Below are 17,660 nucleotides of genomic sequence, written 5' to 3'. Positions count from 1 at the left end.
TGGAATACCTCCCTGTAAATGTCACTTAGTGGAAATAAAGGACTTTTCCCACTGATTCGTGTTTCACATGACGTTTCAGCAGGAATATGTGCAAAGATGATGCTTCTCTGTATGTGTGTATTGTTGTGGATCAGTGGTCTGGCAATAATTTCTGAATTCATTATTTACACACATGAGCTGAATCAACACGTAGCAAACTTCACAATAAAATACATTTGGTTTCAGTTTGCAAAATCTGTACTTTGTGTAGAAATTACACACTTAAGATCTTAAAAAAAAAAGTGTCAGAGATACATAAACCTCCCCTCCTCTTTTTCCCAACATTTTGGGAAACATACTTATTTGCCTTCTAGCTGAGATGGATCCGTTGATCTTTTCATCGGACTCACAGAAGAAAACCGAAATGTCAAACTATTCCTTTAGATAAGACGGGTTACAGTCCATATTGGTTTAACTTGTTCACATTTAGTTGGTGGGTTAGTTCACACACACACACACCTGTTTTCTTAAAGGTGAGTAAGCCTTTGAACCATCTTTCATCTTTCTCATACAGTTCAGATTTTTTTTATATTTTTATTAGAAATCTCTTGAAGTCTTCATCAAATAGTGATAGGTTTGCCCTTGAGGACTGCATGAAGGCATGGAGTCCCTGACTCCATACTGTAAGAGTGTGTGTGTGTGTGTGTGTGTGTGTGTGTGTGTGTGTGTGTGTGTGTGTGTGTGTGTGCATGAAAAGCAACTCTCCCTCCTGCTGAATTATTTAAATTCATACAGCCCTGTACAGATTAAGCATGATATTGGACGGGGGTGTGTGAAGGCATCAAAACAACTGTCTACATTTGCATCCATATCTGCATGCGTTTGCATATGTGTGTGTATTTTGTGAGCGGGGAGGTCTCAGAATACAAGATGAAATAGCTTCATAAAGTATCAACTATGAATAAAAATAGAAGCAAATCCTAACTGAAGGTAATTGCGTAACACCAAATGAGCTCATTATTCATAATTTACACAGACACGTCTGTTAACCATTTACTTTACATCGAAGGCTATATTGACTTTATAAATATTTTTTTTAATTATACAACACATTAATAAACATGAATTCCCAGAGATGCACAGTAAAAGAAATCTCTGCTTCACGCTCGTCTTTTCCGGTTTTCTTTACCAACAAAAACACAATATGTTAAATTATTACCAGGTTAGACACCGTGTCATTCAACTATTGTCTGTCTGGATGACATGCCCGCTTCTCTGTCCTGTCTCTTTCTTTCTGTTTTCCTTTTCTTTTCCTTTTCTTTGTCTCATTTCATAATGATTCTTTTCTGCTCGAACAATGATTTTTTTTTTGTTGTTGTGTGAGGAGGTCAGTCTTTGTCCAAACCTCTCTCCCACTATTTCCCCCAATCGCCTCAATTTTCTCTCCACCTTTCACGAAAATCAACGAAGGAAAGAAACATTTCAAAACTTAGTCAAAACCCGGCATTTGAATAAACACGTCAACCTTCTCCCTCGAGGGGAAAGAGGGACGGAGATTCTGGGTTGAGCCACATCTTTACACATGCTTCGGTTCTCCAAATAATTGCTCTGCAAGACTTTACTGTAAGGCAGTGTGAAGATATAGAAAGGAGGTGCATGTGTGTGTGTGAATCACACGAGTCCACAATGGTTTACTTGCCAGATAGTAATGTATGCATGGTTAATCTTTTCCCATACATTCAACCAGTGTGTCAGTTTGGGGCAGCTTTACAAAAGCCTTTTGTGTGCTTCCAGTAACCCCAAGCTTTGCTGCTCATCTTATTTAATTGGCTATGCTCTGTTTGTGGTGTCGAGGGTGGGTGTTTGTGTGTGTGTGTGTGTGTGTGTGAGAGAGAGAGAGTTTGGGAAGAGGGTTGACCACGGATTACTCATTAGACTTGTCACCTCTGCAGAATGCTGGGGCTGCAGAACTATTCGGATCCCTTTGAAATCCATGAACTTGAGATGCACTTCATTTGAGTGTCACCAGAAGAAGAAGCACATTCCTGCACGCACATACTGTGTTTTGGGGGAAAATAGTCACATTTTCTTTTTTGCTCGGCACAAAAGTTTACAATAACTGTGGCAGATTTAGAGTTATTTTTAAACCGTGTGTCACACAAAAGCGAGCTTTTCATTTCTAGCTGGCAACCATTCATTCTGTTGGCTGAATTGACAACAAGGCTTAGGCTAGGTCTACATTTTGAGAGAAATGTAATTAAAAAGTTATTGGTTATTCATTCATATTTTAAGTATTTTAATTTAACAATCCAAGAGAAGACTTTTCAGGGCAAGAATGACAGTTGTCTTTGTTAAATGAAGTGCTGTCGTAAATCATGTCTCATAATCACGCACACGGCGGGTCATGTGCTGTGGCGTCTGTGAGCAGGCATGAGTCCTTCAGTATGTGATCCTCCTTACTGATACTTCACAGCTGTTCATTGTCTGTGGCCATTTTTGCTTATCAGTCTGACTTCCTGCTTTAAAGCTGCCAGGGGAACTGAAACAAGATCAGTCAGTGATCTGCTTCCTGTCGGTGCGATGCCAGCAACTGGCACTCGCGTCTCTCCGGGGTCCGGTCAGATCGAGCCCACGGGAAGGAAGTCAGAGACCCCTCACACACTTAACTCATTAGTGATGATGATGACAAAAATGCAAATGAATGACACGTCAGACAAGGACACTGCGTGACTAGTCGTGGTTAGATGACTGCGTTGCATTTTAGATGCATAATAAATGGTTTGTTTCCAGAAGCGCCGGTCCAACAGGAAATAGCTGTACATCAATGTGAGTTATGACTCTGGGCATGTGTGGTTACGCTGTAAACTAATCATCCATAAAGGTGCTATAATATCTGATCATTTGATTCAGAAACGATTGGGGAATTAAAGGGGAATTCTACCAATGTTGCATCAAGTGAAGACACATCTTTGTGGGTAATGTCGGCGCCAGGTTTTGACAAGAATGTGTGGAATCTGTTCCTGCTGTTCCTACTTTGACTCTTTGTGACAGAATATTTTAACAAAGCATTTTCTATCATCAGCAGATAATAATAAAGTGAGAAAGCAGTTACACTCATACACAGTTTACTTAAAGCGTTTATCTTTTATTGCTTTTGCATCATCGATTTCCTTTTCTTGTCTCACAAACTTTGATCTCAGTGGGACTTCCTGATCTACAAGTAAAAGATATCTTCCCTTTGTGTAACCTTGGCGTCGGCTGGTTTTTGGTATGACAGGAATGCACAAGTGAGCTGCTTCAGCTTTAAGAACATTTCTCTGCCTCTCTTGCTCCTTGAACTCCTGCGTTCACTCGCATTAACGAAGGCATGACGCGACACGTACACTGGCACCGAAACCTGAGTGTAGAAAAACAGACATGAGAGCGTTGGTTTCCCCTCAGACAGACAGACACACAGACACACACACACACAGACACACACACACACACACACACACACACAGACACAGACACACACACACAGACACAGACACACACACACACACACACACACACACACACACACACACACACACACACACACACACACACACACACACACACACACACACACACACACACACACACAGAATAAAGCGGAGCCCACTGCGCCGCCTTCTGTGAACACCTGGGAAGGTCTACGTCAAAGACGTATGACAGCCACAGCTGTCTCACCCACAAGCGTACATCCTGCCATCTGTCTCCTCGTATCAGAGGTTTGATTAATAACCACGGTGGTTTTGTGAGCTGCCTCTCCTTGTTCTTCGTAAAGTGTATGCCCGTGAGTGGCGTTCTGCGTGTTGACACACTAACACAGGGAAGCCAGTTGACTCACACAGGTTGTGCTGCAGGATTGAGAAAAACAATGCTTTTCAATGGCATGGAGCAAAGTGAGCATCTTTAAGGACGCTGTCTGTGTCATGATGAAGTATTTAAAGCTTCTCACATGTCACGTTGTTACCATGAAAAAATAGCACAACCTACCATTAGTACGGAACAAAACACATCACAAACATTAACACAACTTCAAAATTAGACTTTAGGGCACCAACATTGGTCTCAAACACCATTCTTGGTTGAAAGTAGTCCATCCACCTCCCTACCCCCCTCTATAAGTATTCTCTCTCTGACTTTTTATAACACATCACTGCTCTGAGTGAAGCATAATCACACGTTTGTGTTTGTGACTTAAAAAACGGTGTCATTTATACACTTTATCCATCCTCTGCTTCCTCTTTCCTTCCCTATATCTCCTTTGTTCCTCCACCTTTATATGAGATGTACATAAGGATAAAACAAATACCCCGGGGGCAAGGAATATGAAATGAACACACCTCAAACCTGCAATTAATGATTTATGGCCTCCGCATGTACAAGATGGCTCCGTCTCTCCCTCTTTGTCAGGTCGGGAACCTCGTGAGAAAAGCTTTTTACCTGTTGTTTCCATATAAGGGCGGAGAACGAGAGTGAGGAAGAACACACACAATGAGAAGCAGAGGAGAAGAAAGCAGATTGAACAGGAGATAGGAGGGAAAGCACAGAGAAAAAGGGAGAGTGTGGGGTGGGGATTGTGAGGAACGTGTTGTGGTGACAGTCTTACTAAATGTTGTTTTGATAAATGGGGAGAGGAAATAATTGTACATTCAGTTTTGCATTTAATTTAATTTCAAGCCCAAATATCCTACAAAATCTAGCTGCGTTACTTCTTTAACTCTTTTGTGAATTTATTCTTCTATCAAGCAGCGGCTGTCTAATCATAGCTTATCTTAGCCCGACTGCTGTGCTTAATGGTTTAGCACATCCTTAATCCTTAATCGCTCCAGGTTTTGTCTTCAGTGTTCAGTGTGCCGACATGTAGCTGCTGGTGCTGACAATGCAGAGGAATCATTTGGACAAAACAAGCTTGTCTACCAACTCTGTGCCAGGTGTGCAAATAAGGGTTTCACCTTCCCACTTATCACACCTGACTGAAGATTGTTCCCTTGTACGGTGCAATAGAAGAATAATCCAGCTTCTTTATTCTCCTTGTCTTCTGCATCGATCATCAAGGTGAGGAGTTTTCACCTGAGACATGCAGCCGTAACACAAATGGACTTATTTAAGACCTCTTTCACGGGACTCTCTTTTATCTAGTCAGATGAAAATAATAAGTTAAGTTAGCCGGCTTCTTAATTGAATTTCCAGAAAATATACCATATTATACAAGGATGTATTGGGTCCATCCATCCATCACACTGACACAGTGTGTCGTGTTACGGAGTTATGTCTTCTCAGCTTTTGCTACTCAAAGATGAATGTCTACTCTCCTGTGACTTCTACAATATGAATATTTATTTGTGTTGACAAAAGAACACAGAAAGAACATGAAGGGAAACGTGTATGTTTCTTTCAGGACGTTCTCCTCGCTCAATGGCCATCATCACCATGACAACACTACCGGAAGTGCATCGAGATCCCGACGGCTGACATCATCGTGGCTTTTTCTCATAATGTTAGGAATTCATCAAATTTGTACGTATTTTCTCGTAAATTTACAATTGAAATCTCAGAAATTCAATGTTATTATTAATATAACCTCATTCCCCTGGCTCCATTTTTTATAGCTACGATGGCCCTTACATGTTTCCTAATATTACACTACTTGTCAATATTGCAATTAAAAAAAAACATATATGACAACAGATTTATAAATTACCTGTATTTCAGATTACAGCGGAGTTCACTGATTAAAGGACGTAGTGATTCACATCAGAGTGACTTTACACACACTATCTCAAGTGACCTGGCCAAAGGACAAGTCATACTTTCCAGTCAGTCAGCAGATAAAGGTCTCCCAGTGGTTGAACTTCATCAGGGTTGCTAAGCAAAAGCGGGCAGACTTGGGCAGACTCAGGACATTTTTTATGCTTCATGCCGTGAGCAACCAAGGCCACTGCAGCCGTTGAGTCTTTTCAGTGAACCTCACTTCCTGTTATTCATCAGCTTCCTTCCTGTCAGCCAATTACAAACGGAGAAATTCCAGAGCATCAGTTTCTTGGCCGTTTGGTCCGCTCAGCTGTCTGGCCTTGACCCCTCCATAACAGGAGTGTGGAGATGCACTGCGTGGGCTGAATCTGGGGATTATCAGTGCTTCGACGGATGTGGGAAGACATTATATTATATTTAAGAATATTTTACTCAAGTTCACACAGTCCTTCTGGGAGAGATGGAAGTAACATCCCATTGGTCTTCCCTGTTACCTTTAAGGCATTCACATGGAAACCCAACAGCTATCACCGGCCCATCGTTTGCTAATTTCCCCGTTCGGATGTTTAGATCTTTGTATCTAAAATCTGATGGGCTTTGACTCATTGTAACATATGAGAAGTTACTTGGAGCCTTTTACCACGTCTTGCACGATCCCAGTAATGTGATCCCCGTCACTAGGAATGTTCCCGTTATATAGAGCGTGGAGCCTTGAGAACGTAACTGCTCCCTGGGGAAACTCGGGAATAGATCCTGTGATGGGCGTGAGGAAGAGCTGATTCAGCATTCTGCGCCGACCTGACCCCCCCCTTCTTTCTTATCACCCCATCACTTTTCCCTCCATCTTTACTAATAGTATACCCTTTCTCAAGACTAACCCCCTGGGAACGTGAAAGAAAAGACGGATGAGGTTGAGTCTGAGGGAGAGGCCACAAAGAACTGCTGTAAGAAACGAGGCACCGCTGAGACAATGCAATCAAATAATTCTTTCCGAGATTCAAGTATAAAAGTTTCCTTGTTTCTTCCTGAATCTGATACTCACAATCTGATCACCTTTCAAAGAAAAGACATTTCTGTTTACATTTCACTGTTGCGCTGTGCTTCCTGTCAACGTCACAGGCAGACAGACAGGTACCTCACTTCTGGGTTTTGGTCGATTCCGCAAACAAAAAACGTTCTGGCTCGTACCTTTTTTTACAATAAAATATTATAAAGCACTTAATTCCAATACATAACAGTTTGTGTCCATTCATGTTTGGTCTCTACAGATATTTATAAAGTGCTTTGTGCTTACGAGTGCACACTGAATGTGATTCCCGTTGCGAGGCAGAGGGAGGCTGTTAAAGGCAGAGCTGTGCAGAATTAATGGAGCTCAGTGTGACGTGGGAAGCATCTCAGTGTTTCACTTTAATTCCTTATCTAAATAGTAAAATACACAGAATGGGCCGGTTTGTTCCGACACGTGCACGTGCGTGGACTTCTGCATGCATGCACATGGACACGGCAGACACCTGCAGGGTATAAATCAGGGTCGAGGCCAGCCCCTCCCTGGCAGCTTGTGGTGGGAAAGAAAGGGGGGGGGGGGGGGGGGGGGGGGTCCTCTGATGTCCGGGGAGTCCGGTTTCACCAAAACGCTACTGATATACATTGACAATGGGAGCTTTGGGGATGCTGCGGCAAGCCAAGAGTGAGCTCTGTATGTGTACGCATGTCTACACATAAATAGTCAGTAAACCGTTTTCTTTGGTTTGTGTTGTCTGGCAACAGGCTGATAACATCTATTTTGGAGCCACACAGTCCAGGGCAGTTATTCACTTGTGGGTTTTTTCCCCGTTTTAACCATGTCTCTAATGATAGCCGGATTAGCCAGTCCTTTTTTTTTTTTTTTTTAAAGCTACACTGTTGCTGCCCTCTTTTTGAACTGCAAAGCTGCGTCTTTCTGTTTAGATGCAGCTTGTTGATTCAAGACACAAAAGTGGAACAAACCCAACAAAAACAGCAGTAATCCTATCCTATCCTATTAAAATGCCCTCATCCACACACATACATGCATGCATTCAACCCACGTCCCCGTTTCTAAACAACGATATCAGTGAGAAAGTGTGTGTGTCCTTGTATAGTCTCTTCCAACATGTCTGGACATGTATCAGAGGAATGCGTGTTATGTATTGTGGCGGACAGACAAGGCTTCTTTTTTTTTTGCAGCCGTTCGTGCACTGACTATCAACACAAAGTCCAAGAGGCCATTGCCCCGAGCCCGTCCTCCACCACCACCAGCTACCAGCACCACCCTCAGCAGCTACCGCACCACCCTCAGCAGCTACCGCACCACCCTCAGCAGCTACCAGCACCACCCTCAGCAGCTACGAGCACCACCCTCAGCAGCTTCCAGAACCACCCTCAGTGTGGGAAACCCACACTGGAATGTCTTTAAGAGACACAGCAGCTCAAATTAACAAGCCTCCTCCTCCTGCAGGTTTGTGCCGGAGCAGATAACGGCAGAGAAAGTGCGTATCTGCACGCACACACGCACCTTTGTCTTTGGCATGGAGCGTTTCTTGCGGGGGACAACAACAGTGTGTCCATGTGTTTGTGAGCATCTGTGTGTTGCAGCCATTCCTCATCAGCGAGCGGTGAGTACACACAGTAAGAGGAGGTAATCAGTACCAATTATCCTCAAACACGGAGAGAGTCAAGAGGAGCATTCCTCCTCAGCACGACAGCCGCTCAAGTCAGGCTTGATTAATATAAATGTCTGTCTGAAGCAGAAAGGGGGGACTTGAAATGCAAAAAAAGAGTGAATTAAGTTTGGTTTAAGAGGCCGAACTTCACATGACAACGAGGTGATGCTCAAGATAATAATGGAACAAGTTAACATAAACATACACGTGCCACTCGGGGTTTAAGGAGACGTGAGTCAGACTGTCCTTGACAGTAAGTCTGCAACGCTTCAGTTGGGCCTTGAGTTGAACACAGAAAGCCCGTATCTTTCAACCAAGTGCAAAACATGGCTGGTTTTCCCACCGTGGATCTTTGCAGACGCTCATACACAAACACTGCATTTCCCTCACCAGTTAAAAGCAAACACTGAGCAGACAGAGCTCCTGGCAGCCTCTCAGTGAGTTGGGCTCAGTGAATTGACCTGCAGTCTATCACCCTGTTAATGGGGATTTTAGGAGAAAGACGAGAGATTGATCACTGGACTACGGTTCACATGAAAAGGCCAGATAATCCGGGAGAGAAAGAGAATCTAACAAATCTAACAAGTCGCATCACAAGAAGAGTTGAAGATGAACTTAAACAACATATCTTGTATGTATAGAGGTTTTTTTTACCCTCATGTTACTACATTATCAATGTAGTTTCTGCAAATGTTGTACAACTCTTCCACTAATTGTGTAAAGCATTTGATTATATTTCATTTCATTCATTGCATTCCCTTTATATACTGTACTAATAAACTGTTAGGAAAGTGCTTTGAGTGAAAGCTCTTGTTCTATTTTGGGGCTTTTATTGTGATGCAGCTGCATGATGAGTCAACCACAAAGATTTTATAAGGTTGTCTAAATCTACATTTAGACTGCATCGACAATAAGCCATGTCATTTTTTAATTGTTATTTCAACATGAAAACTAATTTGGCACACACGAGTTGTATCCAGGTCATTTTTGTAAAGACTGTCCTGTGTAACATTTTCTTCTTCATCCTCCATACTCATCCTCCTCGTCCTCTTTGCAGCTGGCAAACAACAATACTGTGCAACGCAGCCAATATCTAATGAGAAGCGGGGCAGCGGAGTGTCAGCCTGAGCTCTCTTTGATCACTGATACTGTGTTTAAATATAGCAGATTTAATGATTCAGTGTTCTCATTAACATATTTTTCTGCTTCTGTTGTTGGACAACAAAACATGACTAAGCATTTCATAGATACAACCTGTTAACCAGCAGTGATATTAAAGCTGCTGCACTGCGGTGATACAATAACTATTTTATGATTGCAACATTGTCTGATCCACTCAAATGCCCTTAAAGAAAATCATTTTTAAAATAGTACAATCGGGGCTCTGTCATGGGAACAACATGGCCTATATACCAAGGGTGCAAATTTGTAGGTCATCTTCTCTCCCCGATGGCTGACGAGTTAAAGGCCAATGTGAAAGGTCAACGCTGGCTTGACCTCCATCATGCCAGCGTGAGTTTTATGTCTGCTTTCACTCTTACACGTGTCATCTGGTTAAACCCACAGTTAAATTTGTTCTCCTGCGATCCACAAGTCTCTCATTTACAAAGAGCACACACACACACACACACACACACACACACACACACACACACACACACACACACACACACACACACACACACACACACACACACACACACACACACACACACACACACACACACACACACACACACACACAGGATACACATCATGTCATTTTGGTGATGCCAATCTTTTCTAATCGTCACTTCTCTTTCCACTGAACTCTCTCTGACTAATGCTCAGAGCCTCTATCAGGGTATCGCCTCAGCCATTTCTCTAACCGGCTCTGCTGTGCGGTTTCACCAAAAAACAGACAACACCCACGGTTGGCCTTCCCAAAATGATATGGTGTAGCCTGTTAGCAAAGACAAAGTGCACATGTGTGTTTATGAGAGAGAGAGAAAGGAGGTTGGTGAGGTTTTCAAAGAGGGTGCAGTTCACCCTCCACCCTTTCCCCTCAGCGTCTGAGTGATGCATGCAGAGGTGTTTTCATTTGTTTTGATGACGTCCAACAGAAAAACCTCTCTGTGTAATGCTTCGCGTTACAAACGGGAGAATTTAACACTCGTTTCCTGGTTGTATGCAGGAAACAGCGGCTGCATCCGGAGAGAATATGGAAAAGAAAAGGGAAAGGGAAATCTTGAGAAAATCTGACGGTGCACTCCGGAGACCAATCAGAAAGCTATTATAAATACCCAGAATAGAACTCACATAGTCCTGCAATAAGTTCTCAGACCGAGGAATAGTAGCCGACCAATACAAGTATCAGAAGTAAAAGTACTCATTATGGAGTCAAATGGCCCCTTTGGCTGAGATAAGATATATTAGATTGTTAATGATTCATAAAACAAGATTGGGAACATTTTGATTGCCTCTCAACATGAGCCAGCAGCTTGAAGCTAACGGTAACGCTAACAGCACTAACAGTACAAACTAGCGGGCTAACAGTGATTGGCTGAGGGGGAACAGGAAGGTGGGTGCTACTCTAGTCGGGACAGTGTTATCAGCTGTAACCAGAGAGGTACACAGCAGTGGGCTAAAAGTGAGCACGGCCGGTCTGGTTATTTCAACAAAACAAGGAGAAGCTCAGATAACAACACACACGGAGGGAGGGTGACATACTTCTCTGCAGAAAACACTCCACTATATCTTTACATAGCAAATAGTTGTTTGCCACTATTTTGATGCTCTGAATGTTGTTTGTTGCTCCTTTAATACTGCATCAATGTGTAAAGTCAAGGTGTTTAAACTACTTGCAGTTCAGTAGTTTTGTTTGGTGGTTCCAAGCGTAGGGGGTCTTGAGCTAAATCTGACGGGTCCTGATTAATGGGATCATTTGTATACATTTTTTGGACTTCTTTGCTTTTGTGTGAAATATTAGCTTGTTTTCCTCTTTGGACTTCTAAACACTCAAATAGAACTATGTGAGAAGTTTAAGAGGGGAAATGGAAATAACTCAAAGATATGTGAAACTGAACCCGGGGCCTAAGTAGACGCTGCTTTTCTACAAGGGGTCACAAGGTCGGCACCACTGGTTTCATTTTGTATTGTATGTGTTGCATTTAAGAAGCTTTTTTGTATCATTATGTTTCCAAATGTCTTACTTACAGAATAGTCAGTTAAAGTTTTGAAGATAATGTACCTTATATTCTTTTTGGAAATCATTCTGTGCAACTACAGTATAATAATTATCATCTAGACGGCCGCATGCGTAATCAAAGAAAGGACACTTTGGGCAGAGTCACTGGTGTTTTAGCTAGGCCATCATTTGGTACGCACGTAATCAGAGACTAAAATAATCTGTTTATAACATGAGTACTAATTTACCACAGAGTGACGCCAGCAGCACGACTACCCGCATCGCTGTGTGGTCGGGCTGACACACAGCAGCACACAGACTGGGGAGACGATGTCGTAGATAGAATTCATTTAGGTTGTGTGTGTGTGTGTGTGTGTGTGTGTGTGTGTGTGTGTGTGTGTGTGTGTGTCGTTGGCAGCTGACAGCACTGTGGAAAGGTCTCGAGGGTGAGAGGTTTTTCCAGGCAGACCCAGAGGCAGCCAATGTCCCACATACATCTAGTTTCCTGGGGCGGAAAACAACAATCTGACTCACTGACTCACTTTAGATTTACTGGGTCCCATGTGTCACGGTCACAGGGAATGCTACATCAGGCCTTTGTCTCTGAAGACAAACTTCACCTTTTCTGGGTAAAACTTGTGTCAGTGAGATGCAGCATTGGGGACAGAGCAGACTCATTGTAACAGCCAATAGCAGATCAATGCACAATACAACCTCTCCACACAAATACAGTACCTTTAACCCCTGAACGTCACGTTTGGCTTTAGCCCAAAGATGCTGCATTAATTGATTATTTTTGCACACTTGGCATATTGTCATCTAATAAAGTTGTTATGGCGAGCGTCCTCAAATTCTCCGCACACCTAAATATGTGACAAGTGCATCAGATAAAAGTCCAACCTGAATGAAAATGGAAAATCATTTAAACTGGTCGACCTGTCTTCGCCCAATGACAGCTGGGATCGGCTCCAGCCCCCCCGCGACCCTGAATACAGGATAAGCCAATGGATGGATGGATTTAAACTGGTACCTCATAAAAGTACACTCTACCTTAAATATTCCAACAGTAGATGAGACCGTTTGTGCGATTTTTCTCATTTCTATTTAAAAAAAAAAGTGCCTTTCACACACCTAGCAGACATGGAGCGACATTAGCATTAATTTGGAGTCATGTTTCTTTCCACCTGATGAAAGCTGATGAAAGCTTCATTTCTCTGCACCATCTGGTGCTGAACACGTACAGACCTTCAGCTGAAGGCTGCGTCTGAACTCAACGCTGATGAGAGCGGTGAAGGTGAACCAAAATAGTCAAGATTAGGGCGGTTGAAGAATTGATCTATTATTAAAGTAAAACTATTGATTAGTGCAGCTTTAACCAGAAGCACAGAAACAAGCGAGGATTAGGATTAGTAACAATAGCCAACGGTCAAAATACAGAAGAGTCTCAAGGATTGATCTCCCGCCACAATAAAAGAGTAAAGCTGGTAGGATCACTACACATGTTTTCCCTTTAATGTATATGATGTAGAGAGTCTGTTGTTTGTTCCTGAGGCTGGCGGTTTGTTGACTGACAGCGCAGCACTATTGTGTGTGCATGTGATGTTGTTGTTATACATATAGCTTTAAATTGATCGTTGCTGCTGATGACAAAACAGCTGTGGTTCGTCCTGGTTGTCGTCTCCGGGACTGGCCTTCCTTTTGCTGCGTCCTCAGCCCAAAAAAAGCTACATGGGCTGTTTACACGGCCTGTCCACAGCACACACACACACACTCTGGCTTTTGTTGCATGCATATACATAATGCATAGTCAGCCCTTCTGTTCATGCAGTTAGCCCACAGTGGACGTGCTTTTTCTTTGTCGACGCAGCCAGAGAGAAGCCCGAGCCGAGGCAATGACTGTCTGATAAGATTGAACTACAGCGTGGTGCTATTATCACATTATTATAATCTGGAGCGCTCAGCAAAATGAGTTAGGAGGTCTGAGCAATGCAGTGGTTTATTGTAAAAAAAACTAACACTTTATAGGTATTTGTTTTAGAATTACTTATTTTAGACTTATTGTACTTGGACTTGGATTGTATTTGTGACTGAGGTTCACCAGCACACCGCTACAGATCTAGGGTTAATTATGTCTTTAGTTCGTTAGTTAGTTTTGTGTCTGATTAACGTGACTGAAAAGATGAAGTGATCAGTAATTATATGCTTGTGGCTAAAGTTCAGAAATGATGCTTATTTACACTTTCTAAAATCTGAAATCAATGTGATACAAGCCAGATCAATACTGCTATTGACTGTCTGAGTGAAACTAGTTGTGGTTTTAAACAGCTGGACTCCAGGAGAGTGGAGGGAGGGGGGAGGGGTGGGATTTCTTGAAGGAACTGAACCTGAACCCCCCTTGACGTTTTTCAGTCATTAAGAAAGCAGCTCCTCTGTGTTCATATAAACACGGCGTTAAGGATGAAGACAAGTGGGTCTTTGTGTGACCGACTGCTTTGTGTTGGCTGTGGTGACTCGAACATGAGACTCGTGGCGGCGAGAGGAACCTCGGGAGTTCATCACACTGCCGAAGTGAGTCAGGCATCGTCGAGTTGGAAACAAACTCGTGAGGGTCTGATATAGTCGCCCCTCCGTGCTCCTCAAACAGCTGTAACCCTACATGACGGGTTTGACGTCATTATTGGTTGACAGAAATGTTTATCTTTAGCCGGCCACAGAAATGTTAGTGGTTGTTCCGAGGCAATTTAGGGTGAGTTTCTGTTTTAAGCGGCGTTGCTGGGGATGAATGTTTGAAGGTGACGCCTCAGTAACAGCTCCAGAATAGATGTCCATACTTCACTCTGGCTTTTTACAGAGACCAGGTCTGATAATGATCTCAACTATATTCCAATAACACAATATCAAAACAGTCAGATAGCAGTGAAAGCCCTGCACTCAAATGATACTTAAGTAAACGTATTATCAGTTAAATGGCCCCTGTGACTGAGACATGTTATGAAATGATGAGTTGTTGCCTGATTGGAGTTTTTTCACAACTTAACACAGTTAGCGTCTGTCTGGTGATTCTCAACCTATCGGCCTTCCAAAGGTTCAAAAGATCAATCTGATGGGTTGGATGTTGAATGATAGACAAGGAAAGACAACTAGTTGCTCCACAAAGCTGTATCCATGTTCTGGGGTTTTCTCTATTCTCTGCTTTTGGATTTTAGATGGATTTATTATTATTATTATTTGACCTATTTTAGCTGAAAATAAAGAATATTTATGGAAGCATGTGAGAAATAGGAGTTCAAAAACATGTAGTAAAAGATTCTATATTTCCCCCTGATGTGTAGAGTAGACGTTTAAAGTAAAATAAATGAACTGAAATAAAGTACAGTACGGTTCCTTTGTGGTTATGCTGACCTCAACATCAATATTATACTGATTTTATTGAAACGGACCTAAATTCACTTTCACTGAGCTTGTTTTAATGTAAGTCTTGCTCTGATGAGTCAGGAACTCATCAGTCATCAACAAAAGGGTTCAACTTAGAAGAAGAATTGTTTTCAGATAGATAAGCACTGTAGGAAGATGGAAGAAGGGTTTCAAGCTATAATTTAAGGCCATTTGAAAGAATGAAAGAGTCAAAGAACTTGTGGTAAAAAAAAACAAAAAAAACAGTCACAGCTGTAAAGCAATCTGAAAATCAAAGATCAGATGGAAGGTCGGTTATAGTTGAATATGAAACAAAGGTATTTTCTTAAATGCACCTTGATTAAGCTTTAGTTCTCAGATGTAGTTTGATCGTTCCAAAATAAATGAAAAAGTGAATCTATGACCCTGATCTTGACCTTCTGCTAGACTTTTCCTGCTATGTCGATGGGAAAAATCCTGTCTGTACAAGTTTATATTACCTGTAAAGTCTTTTACTGCAGGGCAAAGAGAGACTCACACATGTACACACAAATAAGGTGGTTGAGTTTGATTTATGGCTGCTGCATCTCCCTCAGTTTCAGTTCACTGTTGCTACACAAGGTACAGACCAGCAGAGAGCTTCATGTGCCGTTTTCCTCTTTTTTCATCAAAAAGGTCCGTGTTTCGTGTGTCAGTTGATCATCTGTGTGTCATGTTTTCAGAGGAAACCCAAATGAACGTTGGCACTTGAACACCTGAGCAACAATGTAATCAGAACAGATGTGGCACATTCATGATTACTCATCCTGTCTTTATGTCATAAGGTGTGGCTTGCGTCCTGCTTCGACCTTCCTCTCTCTGCATTTTCTTCTTCAAAATAACAGCTTTGATGCTTATTTATTAGCCCAGCGTCAAACAGCAGACAGACACAGTTAGGAGCTAGCTAGTGAAGATAGTGAAGCATTTAACAAAGGCTTTAACACAACACAACACAAAATGTGAAATATTTTCCTCTGAAAATCATATGTCTAGGGCTTTTAATATGAAGGGAACTGAAGTACATAGAGAGTGTATGTGCTGAGTCAGCTTTTGTCAAGGTTGAAAGAAAAGAAATTAGCTGTCTTGGTTCAGACTCCGTGTTGTTGTTGTTGTTTTATGAATATGCAACTCCAGACATTCTGCATTACATTTACATTCTTCATGAAAGCGGCTGCTCCACTTCCAAATAATATTGAAATTATTGGCGAAAATATGTCCCTATTGTGTAAAAGGCCTTTAAGGAGCCAAATATTTCTGTCAGATGTTGGTGGAAACCAAAACAGAGCTAAAAGTTTATTCATCAGGTTGGTTAAAAACGTCAAATGAATGCTTATTTTCACTGTGCGGTGTATTTGAGTGCCCAGAAAGGTGCCTATTAAACAATATATATATTATTATTATGCTACAACTGCTAGCTAAACACGCAACATAATTATTTTTTGACAATATTTTAATGTTGTGACGCGCTGCCCCCAAGTGGCTGAAAAGAAAGCATTTAATGCAAGTTAAATGCACCATAATGAACTAGCTGGAAGGGATCTACAGTTGTCTAAAGACACTATGGAGTCAAGTGAAAGTCTCCCTGAATTATATTGTTAAGTCTAAAAAATCATTTCAGGTGATGTTCCCCCGATCGCCTTCGCATGTGTTTTCCTATTCATGGTTCAGCCTTTGAGAGTGATGGTGAACACAAACACAGATTCAAAGAAGTCAACAAGTGATTGTTAAGGGAAATGTTTTATCGTTATACCGCCTTGTTATCTTTCCGTTTTAAAGTGTAAGAATGTTCAAAAATCTAATTTTACACAAACACAGCCCCACTTTGCCATTTCACTGTTTTTACCTGACCTTCAATTGTTTGACATTAATGGAACAGGAGCTGCACCCAAACCAGCAAACTCTCTGTGGACACAACACACGGGCACCACCACCCTGTTCGCTGGCTTCACCCCATGCCCAACTTCCCCCGAGAAGTCGGCACTGTGGGGTGACTCTGTGGTAACGGGCTTGGCCGCCACAGACGTAATTAAATAAAGATTCCAGTTGTTCTGAAATCCCCAGTTTGAGCCTCTGGGTGTTTGAGGAGGGCCCCAGAAATCTGAGGAATGAGAGGCCGTCCCTTTGCTGTGTGTGTGTGTGTGTGTTAAAAGCATTGACGAGCGCTGAGCCTTGACCCTGCTGGACCCACAGTCCTATAATATATTTATGGGAGGTGTCACACAATAAAGCTGACTGATATCTAAAACGTAGCCTCGAGTGATGATGTACAGCTCTCCATGACGACAAGCCGCACACGTCAAAGGCTTCGACAAGCCGCTACACATCTCAGCACCCTGCCGGCTACCAACGCAAACACAGGAGTGGTCCCCCGGGTGGAGTTTCGATGTGATGCTTGGTTTTAACTACCGGTATGCGATTACATCATCACCTGGCCATGTGAGGTATTGTTCCTCTTCTATGTTATCGGCCTGCGTTCATCGCGGCTTTGGCGTCACCTCTAATGGGGGTTTCCGTCACAGTTTTAACAAGCAACACAATGGCTTATTTAAAGGTCAAACAAAAGGTAGACGCCACCATGTTTCACTGGGCCAGACCTTAGTTATGCCCTCATTTCTATC

The 17,660-nt window shown here is 42.3% G+C and overlaps 1 protein-coding gene across 1 annotated transcript in view; it reads left to right on the top strand.

Moving 5' to 3' along the window:
• The first annotated feature begins 16,582 nt into the window (after positions 1 to 16,582).
• The window catches only part of rad23b (RAD23 homolog B, nucleotide excision repair protein), a 122,626-nt gene continuing 121,548 nt past the window's right edge, over positions 16,583 to 17,660 (top strand). Inside the window, exon 1 of the mRNA XM_084035495.1 lies at positions 16,583 to 16,589. The gene's annotated coding sequence lies outside the window, so the exon portion shown is untranslated. The remainder of the gene's footprint in view (positions 16,590 to 17,660) is intronic.

Source organism: Eutrigla gurnardus (assembly GCF_963514095.1).
Source record: "Eutrigla gurnardus genome assembly, chromosome: 19".
Classification (NCBI taxonomy): Eukaryota; Metazoa; Chordata; class Actinopteri; order Perciformes; family Triglidae; genus Eutrigla; species Eutrigla gurnardus.
Note: the sequence above shows the minus strand (reverse complement) of the source record. Positions and strands in the feature narration are given on the sequence as shown.